Genomic DNA, 10,764 nt, shown 5'->3' with positions numbered 1-10,764 from the left:
GAGGTTGATCCCCGGAACATCCTGTCTAGGACTAGCAAACGACACCCTACGTGCCGCTGGATCCTCCAACCCTTTGTAAGGCCTAACTATTGCAGATATTAAACTAATCCTTGAAGAACAAGGAGCAACCGTAACGGATCGGATCTACTAAATAAAGATCAAGCGGGGTGCCGCCCCCACACCTAAGATAGGTGTGAGGGCGGCTAGATATGCAAGGGTTGCACTACGATAGCATATGATACGAAGAACAATGCTAACCCTAACATATCTAAGATAACTACGTTGCTCGCCATCAAAAAGGCTTCAGTACGAGCAACGCATGAACAACATGAAGCTTGTGCTGCCTAGATTGCAAGATGCGATCTAGGCAGCATGATGCTTACCGGTAGAAAGCCTCGAGACGAAGGAGTTGGTGATGCGCCGAGATTGATTTGTGGTTGAACGTTGGTTGTTGTTTATTCCATAAACCCTAGATACATATTTATAGTCCGTAGACTTTCTAACGTGGGAATAATCCCAACCGTGCACGAGACAAACTCTAACTAATCGACACGTATCCTACTATGTTACAGATACACGGGCAAACTAGTCCAAACTTTGCATAACAGGCCGATTCACGTATTTCTTCCATGTATATTCTTCAAGTCCATCTTGATCGCGGCCCACCTCTGACTCGGTCAAATTCTGGTGATAACAGTTCCCCACGTGCTGCTGAGTTGAACGAGCCCCTCCTCTCGTCCGGGGAAGCCCTACATCAGTGGCACCATCACAACCTGGCCACCGGCGTCAAGCCGCCGGCAAGGGTGACATGGCCTTGGACCCGCGAGTTGTTTGACTTAGTCTTCGTGCGCGTGGCAGACGACGTGGACCGAGGTCCCACTCGTCAATATCTGTAGCTAGAACCTGTATCGGTACAAATAGTATTCTCTGTTTTATTTAAAATCCAGAAATTGCTGAAACTTAGAAAATTCATATCTAATCCATTTCAAATCATAAAAATATAAATAAGATATCATAATACTAAAAAAATAAACCATATAACCTAAATTTTGTAATGGAAATAAAAATCTAATTAATTAATACTTAATATTCAAGCCTTTTCTTTTATCCTAAATACAATTCAGTAATTAGTTAAATTTCATAAATAAATAATAAACATTTAGGAAATAAAGAAAACACCAAAAGTAATTTTCTTTTATCATATTAACATTAACATTATCACCATTATTTATATTTAAACCTCTAAATTGTATTTACCTTATTTATCATTTTCTTTAAATAATAAAAAATAAGAAAAATGTTAAAACTTAATATTAAATTGTAGTCAAAATTTATTTATTCACTTCAACTTTTTACTCAACAAATTATTACTTTAAAATTCAATAACAAATAGGAAACCCTAATTCCACCATGCATTAAACCCTAACTTCAATATTTCATGTGAAACTCTCAAACCCTAGGGGTTTATGAAACGTGATCATATGAACTCCACCCTTACTTATAGATCCTTACTATGCAACAAATAAATGCATGCTCATGATTTACTAAAATAGAACAAGCCAAATACACATGAAGTTATTATTTCATGTCTTCTTAGTTAATAGACCTTATATGATTCCTTAATGGTCAATCCTAACTTGTTAATTCTTGGCATCGCTATTAATCATCATTAAGTAGTGTCACACCAACTTGATTAACTAAAGCAACAACCCTATTTAGTAATTCACTTTATATGTTCATGCTTAACTAATCATGCAACTACTAGATGATTATGAAACCATCTTGTTTTAGATACATCTAATACCTATCCAGGGAACTAAATTGGGAATCCTAGTAAACCCTAGACACACATAGCTCCTATTTGAAGTATTTCTTGTTCATTAAGAAACATGTACTTAAAAATTATTCTTTTGAAGTAAATAACAAGTAATCGTTAACCATGTCCTATAGGACTTAAACTTGACAACTGCTCTTTACATACTAAGTTTATACCAACCACTATTCCATTGTGTGCTAGTATTATTATTATGTATTACAACTCTTGTAAATGATACCAAGTTAACCAAACCCTAACAAGAACCTTGTTTGTAGAACCACTCTAAAAGGGCAACACACCCTAAAGAAATCATTACAACTCACCAATCCTAAATCATCGGGGTTAGCTTACACTTAGAGCGATTGCATCTCATACTTATGCATTATAGCATCTTTGCCAGTTCTTTAAACATTATCCTTACCAGACAATGATGGTATTTCAAAATTTGGAGTTATATCATCTCGAAGCTCTTGCCTGCATAATCTTGAAGTCAAGAAAGGCAAGTTCATCACTTTCTCATGTCATTTTATTATTTTTATCAAATTAATTGCAAAGTACTATACTTATTACTCCTGCATTGAAAAGCAAAATATTACTTTTACAATTATGAAATTATGAATATGACTATGTGGTGGGCAATGGAACCATGGTTTGAGATGATGGTGGAGGTTCCATTGCAACTGGGAATGTATTCACATATGATTAACAACAAATGTCGTCCAGTGATTCTAGTGCCGTATATTACGTGTTAACCATAAGATCTATAATGACTCTGGGGAATTCAGCTGTATCTTCTTCCTTTCGCATATCAACGGGCTTGATAGAGTCTGGCTATGTGTTGGTGAACACTCAATAGATTGGAATGGACTTAATCTCCCTATCCGTGTGGTAGCTTCCAGTGTTGGTTCCCAGTAATCAGGGCATGGTGACCATGCTCTACTGGTACTTGCACAAGCATCAATCATCTAGATCAATTCCTACTTTGTGTCCACTACTTATGTTCCCACGGTTCTAGTATTAAACTTTGAAGAGTAGGTCTTCCTACTTGCTAGAGACATAGAACTAATGCCCTCTCCTCCTAGCCTACTCCCTGATGTCTACGGGTGCTTCTATTCTTGTAGACAGTGTTGGGCCTCCAAGAGCAGAGGTTTGTAGAACAGCAGCAAGTTTCCCTTAAGTGGATCACCCAAGGTTTATCGAACTCAGGGAGGAAGAGGTCAAAGATATCCCTCTCATGCAACCCTGCAACCACAAAGCAAGAAGTCTCTTGTGTCCCCAACACATCTAATAGGTGCACTAGTTCGGCGAAGAGATAGTGAAATACAAGTGGTATGAATGAATATGAGCAGTAGTACGGCGCCAGAAAAGTGCTTGCTGGCGTGCAGTTGATGGTAGTAATATTGCAGGAAGTAAAGATGCAGTAAAACAGTAAACAAACAGCGATAGCAGTATTTAGGAACAAGGCCTAGGGATCATACTTTCACTAGTGGCCACTCTCAACATTGATCACATAACAGAATAAATAAATAGATGCTAGACTCTACACCCTCTTGTTGGAAGATGAACACCACTAACTGTGTAGGATTACACGAACCCTCAATGCCGGAGTTAACAAGCTCCACAATATTCAATGTTCATATTTAAATAACCTTAGAGTGCATGACAGATCAACATAACCAAACCAAGTACTAACATAGCATGCACACTGTCACCTTCACACTACGAAAGGAGGAATAGATCACATCAATACTATCATAGCAATAATTAACTTCATAATCTACAAGAGATCACAATCATAGCCTACGCCAAGTACTACACGATGCACACACTGTCACCATTACACCGTGCAGGAGGAATAAACTACTTTAATAACATCACTAGAGTAGCACGCAGATATATTGTGATACAAAACACATTGCAATCATAAAGAGATATAAATAAGCACTTCACTATGCCATTCATAACAGTGAATAAGTATTCTGTGAAATATAGCCTAAGAGACCCACACGGTGCACACACTGTCACCTTTACACACGTGGGACAAGGAGTCTCCGGAGATCACATAAGTAAAACCCACTTGACTAGCATAATGACATCTAGATTACAAGCATCATCATATGAATCTCAATCATGTAAGGCAGCTCATGAGATTATTGTATTGAAGTACATAGGAGAGAGATGAACCACATAGCTACCGGTACAGCCCCGAGCCTCGATGGAGAACTACTCCCTCCTCATGGGAGACAGCAGCGTTGATGAAGATGGCGATGGTGTCGATGGAGAAGCCTTCCGGGGGCACTTCCCCGTCCCGGCGGCGTGCCGGAACAGAGACTCCTGTCCCCCAGATCTTGGCTTCGCGATGGCGGCGGCTCTGGAAGGTTTTCTCTGGTTTCGTCCAACGTCATAGGGTTTTCGCGACGGAGACCTTAAGTAGGCGAAAGGGCAGCCTTGGAGGGGGCCTGGTGGGCCCACACACTAGGGGGGCGCGGCCCCCCCTCTGGCCGCGCCAGGGTGTTGTGTGGGGCCCCCAGGGCTCCCCTCTGGCGGCTCTCGGGTGTTCTGGAAGCTTCGTCCAATTATAAGACTCTGGGCGTTGATTTCGTCCAATTCCGAGAATATTTCCTTACTAGGATTTCTGAAACCAAAAACAGCAGAAAACAGGAACTGGCACTTCGGCATCTCGTCAATAGTTTAGTTCCGGAAAATGCATAATAATGATATAAAGTATGCATAAAACATGTAGATATCATCAATAATGTGGCATGGAACATAAGAAATTATCGATACGTCGGAGACGTATCAGCATCCCCAAGCTTAGTTCCTGCTCGTCCCGAGCAGGTAAACGATAACAAAGATAATTTCTGAAGTGACATGCTATCATAATCTTGATCATACTATTGTAAGCGCATGAGATGAATGCAGCGATTCGAAGCAATGATGAAGATAATGAGTAAACAAATGAATCATATAGCAAAGACTTTTCATGAATAGTACTTTTAAGACAAGCATCAATAAGACTTGCATAACAGTTAACTCATAAGCAATAAATTCTTAGTAGAAAGCATTGGCGCAACACAAAGGATGATTAAGTTTCAGCAATTGCTTTCAACTTGTAACATGTATATCTCATGGATAGTTGTCAACATAAAGCAATATAACAAGTACAATAGGTAAACATGTAAGAATCAATGCACACAGTTTACACAAGTGTTTGCTTCTAAGATAGAAAGAAGTGGGTAAACTGACTCAACATAAAGTAAAAGAAAGGTCCTTCAAAGAGGAAAGCATCGATTGCTATATTTGTGCTAGAGCTTTTATTTTGAAAACATGAAACAATTTTGTCAACGGTAGTAATAAAGCATATGTATCATGTAAATTATATCTTACAAGTTGCAAGCCTCATGCATAGTATACTAATAGTGCCCGCACCTTGTCCTAATTGGCTCGGATTAACACGGATTATCATTGCATAACATATGTTTCAACCAAGTGTCACAAAGGGGTACCTCTATGCCGCCTGTACACGGGTCTAAGGAGAAAGTTCGCATTGGATTTCTCGCTTTTGATCATTCTTCAACTTAGACACCCATACCGGGACAACATAGACAACAGATAATGGACTCCTCTTTTAATGCTTAAGCATTCAACAACAGATAATATTCTCATAAGAGATTGAGGTTTTATGTCCAAACTGAAACTTCCACCATGATTCATGGCTTTAGTTAGCGGCCCAATGTTCTTCTCTAACAGTATGCATACTCAAACCATTTGATTGTGAAAACCGCCCTTACTTCAGACAAGACGAACATGCATAGCAACTCACATGATATTCAACAAAGGTAAAAAGTTGATGGCGTCCCCAGAAAACATGGTTACCGCTCAACAAGCAACTTATTAAGAAATAAGACACATAAGTACATATTCAATACCACAATAGTTTTTAAGGCTATTTTGTCCCATGAGCTATATATTGCAAAGGCGAATGATGGAAATTTAAAGGTAGCACTTAAGCAATTTACTTTGGAATGGCGGAGAAATACCATGTAGTAGGTAGGTATGGTGGACACAAATGGCATAGTGGTTGGCTCAAGGATTTTGGATGCATGAGAAGTATTCCCTCTCGATACAAGGTTTAGGCTAGCAAGGTTATTTGAAACAAACACAAGGATGAACCGGTGCAGCAAAACTCACATAAAAGACATATTGTAAACATTATAAGACTCTACACCGTCTTCCTTGTTGTTCAAAACTCAATACTAGAAATTATCTAGACTTTAGAGAGACCAAATATGCAAACCAAATTTTAGCAAGCTCTATGTATTTCTTCATTAATAGGTGCAAAGTATATGATGCAAGAGCTTAAACATAAGCACAACAATTGCCAAGTATCAAATTATTTAAGACATTTTAGAATTACTACATGTAGCATTTCCCGATTCCAACCATATAACAATTAACGAAGCAGTTTCAACCTTCGCCATGAACATTAAGAATAAAGCTAAGAACACATGTGTTCATACGAACCAGCGGAGCGTGTCTCTCTCCCACACAAGGATGAACTTATTCAAACATAAACAAAAACAAACAGACGCTCCAAGTAAAGTACATAAGATGTGACCGAATAAAAATATAGTTTCAAGAGAAGAAACCTGATAAGTTGTCGATGAAGAAGGGGATGCCCAAGGCATCCCCAAGCTTAGACGCTTGAGTCTTCTTGAAATATGCAGGGGTGAACCACTGGGGCATCCCCAAGCTTAGAGCTTTCACTCTTCTTGATCATAGTATATCATCCTCCTCTCTTGACCCTTGAAAACTTCCTCCACACCAAACTCGAAACAAACTCATTAGAGGGTTAGTGCATAATCAAAATTCACATGTTCAGAGGTAACACAATCATTCTTAACACTTCTGGACATTGCACAAAGCTACTGGAAGTTAATGGGACAAAGAAATCCATCCAACATAGCAAAAGAGGCAATGCGAAATAAAAGGCAGAATCTGTCAAAACAGAACAGTCCGTAAAGACGAATTTTAAAGTGGCACCAGACTTGCTCAGATGAAAATGCCCAAATTGAATGAAAGTTGCGTACATATCTGAGGATCACGCACGTAAATTGGCAGATTTTTCTGAGTTACCTACAGAGAATTCTGCCCAGATTCGTGACAGACAGAAATCTGTTTCTGCGCAGTAATCCAAATCTAGTATCAACCTTGCTATCAAAGACTTTACTTGGCACAACAATGCAATAAAATAAAGATAAGGAGAGGTTGCTATAGTAGTAACAACTTCCAAGACTCAAATATAAAACAAAAGTACCGTAGCAAAATAAACACATGGGTTATCTCCCAAGAAGTTCTTTCTTTATAGCCATTAAGATGGGCTCAGCAGTTTTAATGATGCACTCGCAAGAAATAGTAGTTGAAGCAAAAGAGAGCATCAAGAGGAAAATTCAAAACAAATTTAAGTCTAACATGCTTCCTATGAAAAGGAATCTTGTAAATAAACAAGTTCATGAAGAGCAAAGTAACAAGCATAGGAGGATAGAACAAGTGTAGCTTCAAAAATTTCAGCATATAGAGAGGTGTTTTAGTAACATGAAAATTTCTACAACCATATTTTCCTCTGTCATAATAATTTTCAGAGGCATCATGAACAAACTCAACAATATAAGTATCACATAAAGCATTCTTATTCACATGCATAAAAGTATCATTACTCTCCACATAAGCATAATCAATTTTATTAGTTGTAGTGGGAGCAAATTCAAGAAAGTAGCTATCATTATTATTCTCATCATCAAATATAGGAGGCATATTGTAATCATAATTAAACCTATCCTCCATAGTAGGCGGCACCAAAAGACCACTATCATTATAATCATCATAAATAGGAGGCATATCATAATCAACATAAACTTTCTCCTCAATACCCGGAGGACTAAAGAGATCATTTTCATCAAAACCGACCTCCCCAAGCTTAAATTCGTCCATAGCATTAGCAACAATGGTGTTCAAAGCATTCATACTAATAACATTCCCATTAGCATGCATAAGTTCCATGGGTTTTTTAATTTTCTCTTCAAACACATCATGTCCTAATTCAAGATAAAGTTCATAAAGATCTCTCATTTTGTTGTTGTCTTCCATTAAGCCTTACTAGTGAAAATAAAAACAAGAGACAAAAAGATGCAATTGCAGGATCTAAAGGAAATAGCTTCGAGCACACACACAACGGCAACAGAAAAGTACTTAGTAACCTGGGACCGGAGTATGAGTGCCTTTTACCTTTCCTCCCCGGCAACGGCGCCAGAAAATAGCTTGATGTCTACGGGTGCTTCTATTCTTGTAGACAGTGTTGGGCCTCCAAGAGCAGAGGTTTGTAGAACAGCAGCAAGTTTCCCTTAAGTGGATCACCCAAGGTTTATCGAACTCAGGGAGGAAGAGGTCAAAGATATCCCTCTCATGCAACCCTGCAACCACAAAGCAAGAAGTCTCTTGTGTCCCCAACACACCTAATAGGTGCACTAGTTCGGCGAAGAGATAGTGAAATACAAGTGGTATGAATGAATATGAGCAGTAGTACGGCGCCAGAAAAGTGCTTGCTGGCGTGCAGTTGATGGTAGTAATATTGCAGGAAGTAAAGATGCAGTAAAACAGTAAACAAACAGCGATAGCAGTATTTAGGAACAAGGCCTAGGGATTATACTTTCACTAGTGGCCACTCTCAACATTGATCACATAACAGAATAAATAAATAGATGCTAGACTCTACACCCTCTTGTTGGATGATGAACACCACTAACTGTGTAGGATTACACGAACCCTCAATGCCGGAGTTAACAAGCTCCACAATATTCAATGTTCATATTTAAATAACCTTAGAGTGCATGACAGATCAACATAACCAAACCAAGTACTAACATAGCATGCACACTGTCACCTTCACACTACGAAAGGAGGAATAGATCACATCAATACTATCATAGCAATAATTAACTTCATAATCTACAAGAGATCACAATCATAGCCTACGCCAAGTACTACACGATGCACACACTGTCACCATTACACCGTGCAGGAGGAATAAACTACTTTAATAACATCACTAGAGTAGCACGCAGATATATTGTGATACAAAACACATTGCAATCATAAAGAGATATAAATAAGCACTTCACTATGCCATTCATAACAGTGAATAAGTACTCTGTGAAATATAGCCTAAGAGACCCACACGGTGCACACACTGTCACCTTTACACACGTGGGACAAGGAGTCTCCGGAGATCACATAAGTAAAACCCACTTGACTAGCATAATGACATCTAGATTACAAGCATCATCATATGAATCTCAATCACGTAAGGCAGCTCATGAGATTATTGTATTGAAGTACATAGGAGAGAGATGAACCACATAGCTACCGGTACAGCCCCGAGCCTCGATGGAGAACTACTCCCTCCTCATGGGAGACATCAGCGTTGATGAAGATGGCGGTGGTGTCGATGGAGAAGCCTTCCGGGGGCACTTCTCCGTCCCGGCGGCGTGCCGGAACAGAGACTCCTGTCCCCCAGATCTTGGCTTCGCGATGGTGGCGGCTCTGGAAGGTTTTCTCTGGTTTCGTCCAACGTCATAGGGTTTTCGCGACGGAGACCTTAAGTAGGCGAAAGGGCAGCCTCGGAGGGGGCCTGGTGGGCCCACACACTAGGGGGGCGCGACCCCCCCTCTGGCCGCGCCAGGGTGTTGTGTGGGGCCCCCATGGCTCCCCTCTGGCGGCTCTCGGGTGTTCTGGAAGCTTCGTCCAATTATAAGACTCTGGGCGTTGATTTCGTCCAATTCCGAGAATATTTCCTTACTAGGATTTCTGAAACCAAAAACAGCAGAAAACAGGAACTGGCACTTCGGCATCTCGTCAATAGTTTAGTTCCGGAAAACGCATAATAATGACATAAAGTATGCATAAAATATGTAGATATCATCAATAATGTGGCATGGAACATAAGAAATTATCGATACGTCGGAGACGTATCACTCCCCGTGAAGCTAGCTTGCTCTTAGATCTCTCTCTCTCTCTCTCTCTGGTTACTATGTGTTTCTAGTTTGTGATAGAGTGTTAGCTGTGAGGCTATGGGTCGTAGAACCTGGTATTTATTCTGTGGCTGGTTCACTGTGGTTGTGACACCTCAATGTTGTGCATAGATGACTAAGGTGCTTGTACTGTATCTCTAGTTTGGATACACGTGTAGGTGCATAATTTGCTGGTTATTTAACTTGGTCATAGTCCGTATGTGAGTATTCCTTACTAGGCATGCATGTTGTTGATTATATTTTTGTCCCCGGGTTCAATTTGTGCAATTACAAGCGGTTTTAGTCATGCTCTTTTTTTTTTGTAAATTATATAGGGATTATTCCATGTGGCCTTTGGCTTAATGATTTTGATCTCACTAGTTGATATTAGTGCGATTTAATATTTATTTATCTATGGTTTCCTCTTAAATGTTATGGTGAAAAAGTTGATGTTCATTTAGCTCATTTGTTCTCTTTGTGTCAATGAATCCAATTTTAAATGTTTGGGGTTATTGCATGTTGTCTTGTAATTTGGATTTAAATCTAACGGGTTGCCTAAGTTGCCTATTGTTGTCTATAGTTTCCTTCTGATATCTATATTTGCCTACTGATGTTTATTCTTGAGATGTGCATCATGATCTTGTCAAGACCAGTGATTTTGCAAATGTTCCTATGCCATATTTATTTGATCAAATGATCCAATTGCCTCTATTTTGGATGTTTAAACCTCAAACCTGCTTTTGATTCCAGGGGTTCTTCCTGAAATCATTTACTTTGGATTCTACATTCACCTTAGGGTAGATCCACCACTTTAACCCTAACCCAGTGGATGTGTCTATGTTGTTTGTCTTGAAGGTTTTCTAGATGTTCAAGGTAAGAATA

Source organism: Lolium perenne, chromosome 6, assembly GCF_019359855.2.
Source record: "Lolium perenne isolate Kyuss_39 chromosome 6, Kyuss_2.0, whole genome shotgun sequence".
Lineage (NCBI taxonomy): Eukaryota > Viridiplantae > Streptophyta > Magnoliopsida > Poales > Poaceae > Lolium > Lolium perenne.
The sequence above is the reverse complement of the archived record's forward strand: the minus strand, read 5'-3'. Positions refer to the sequence as shown.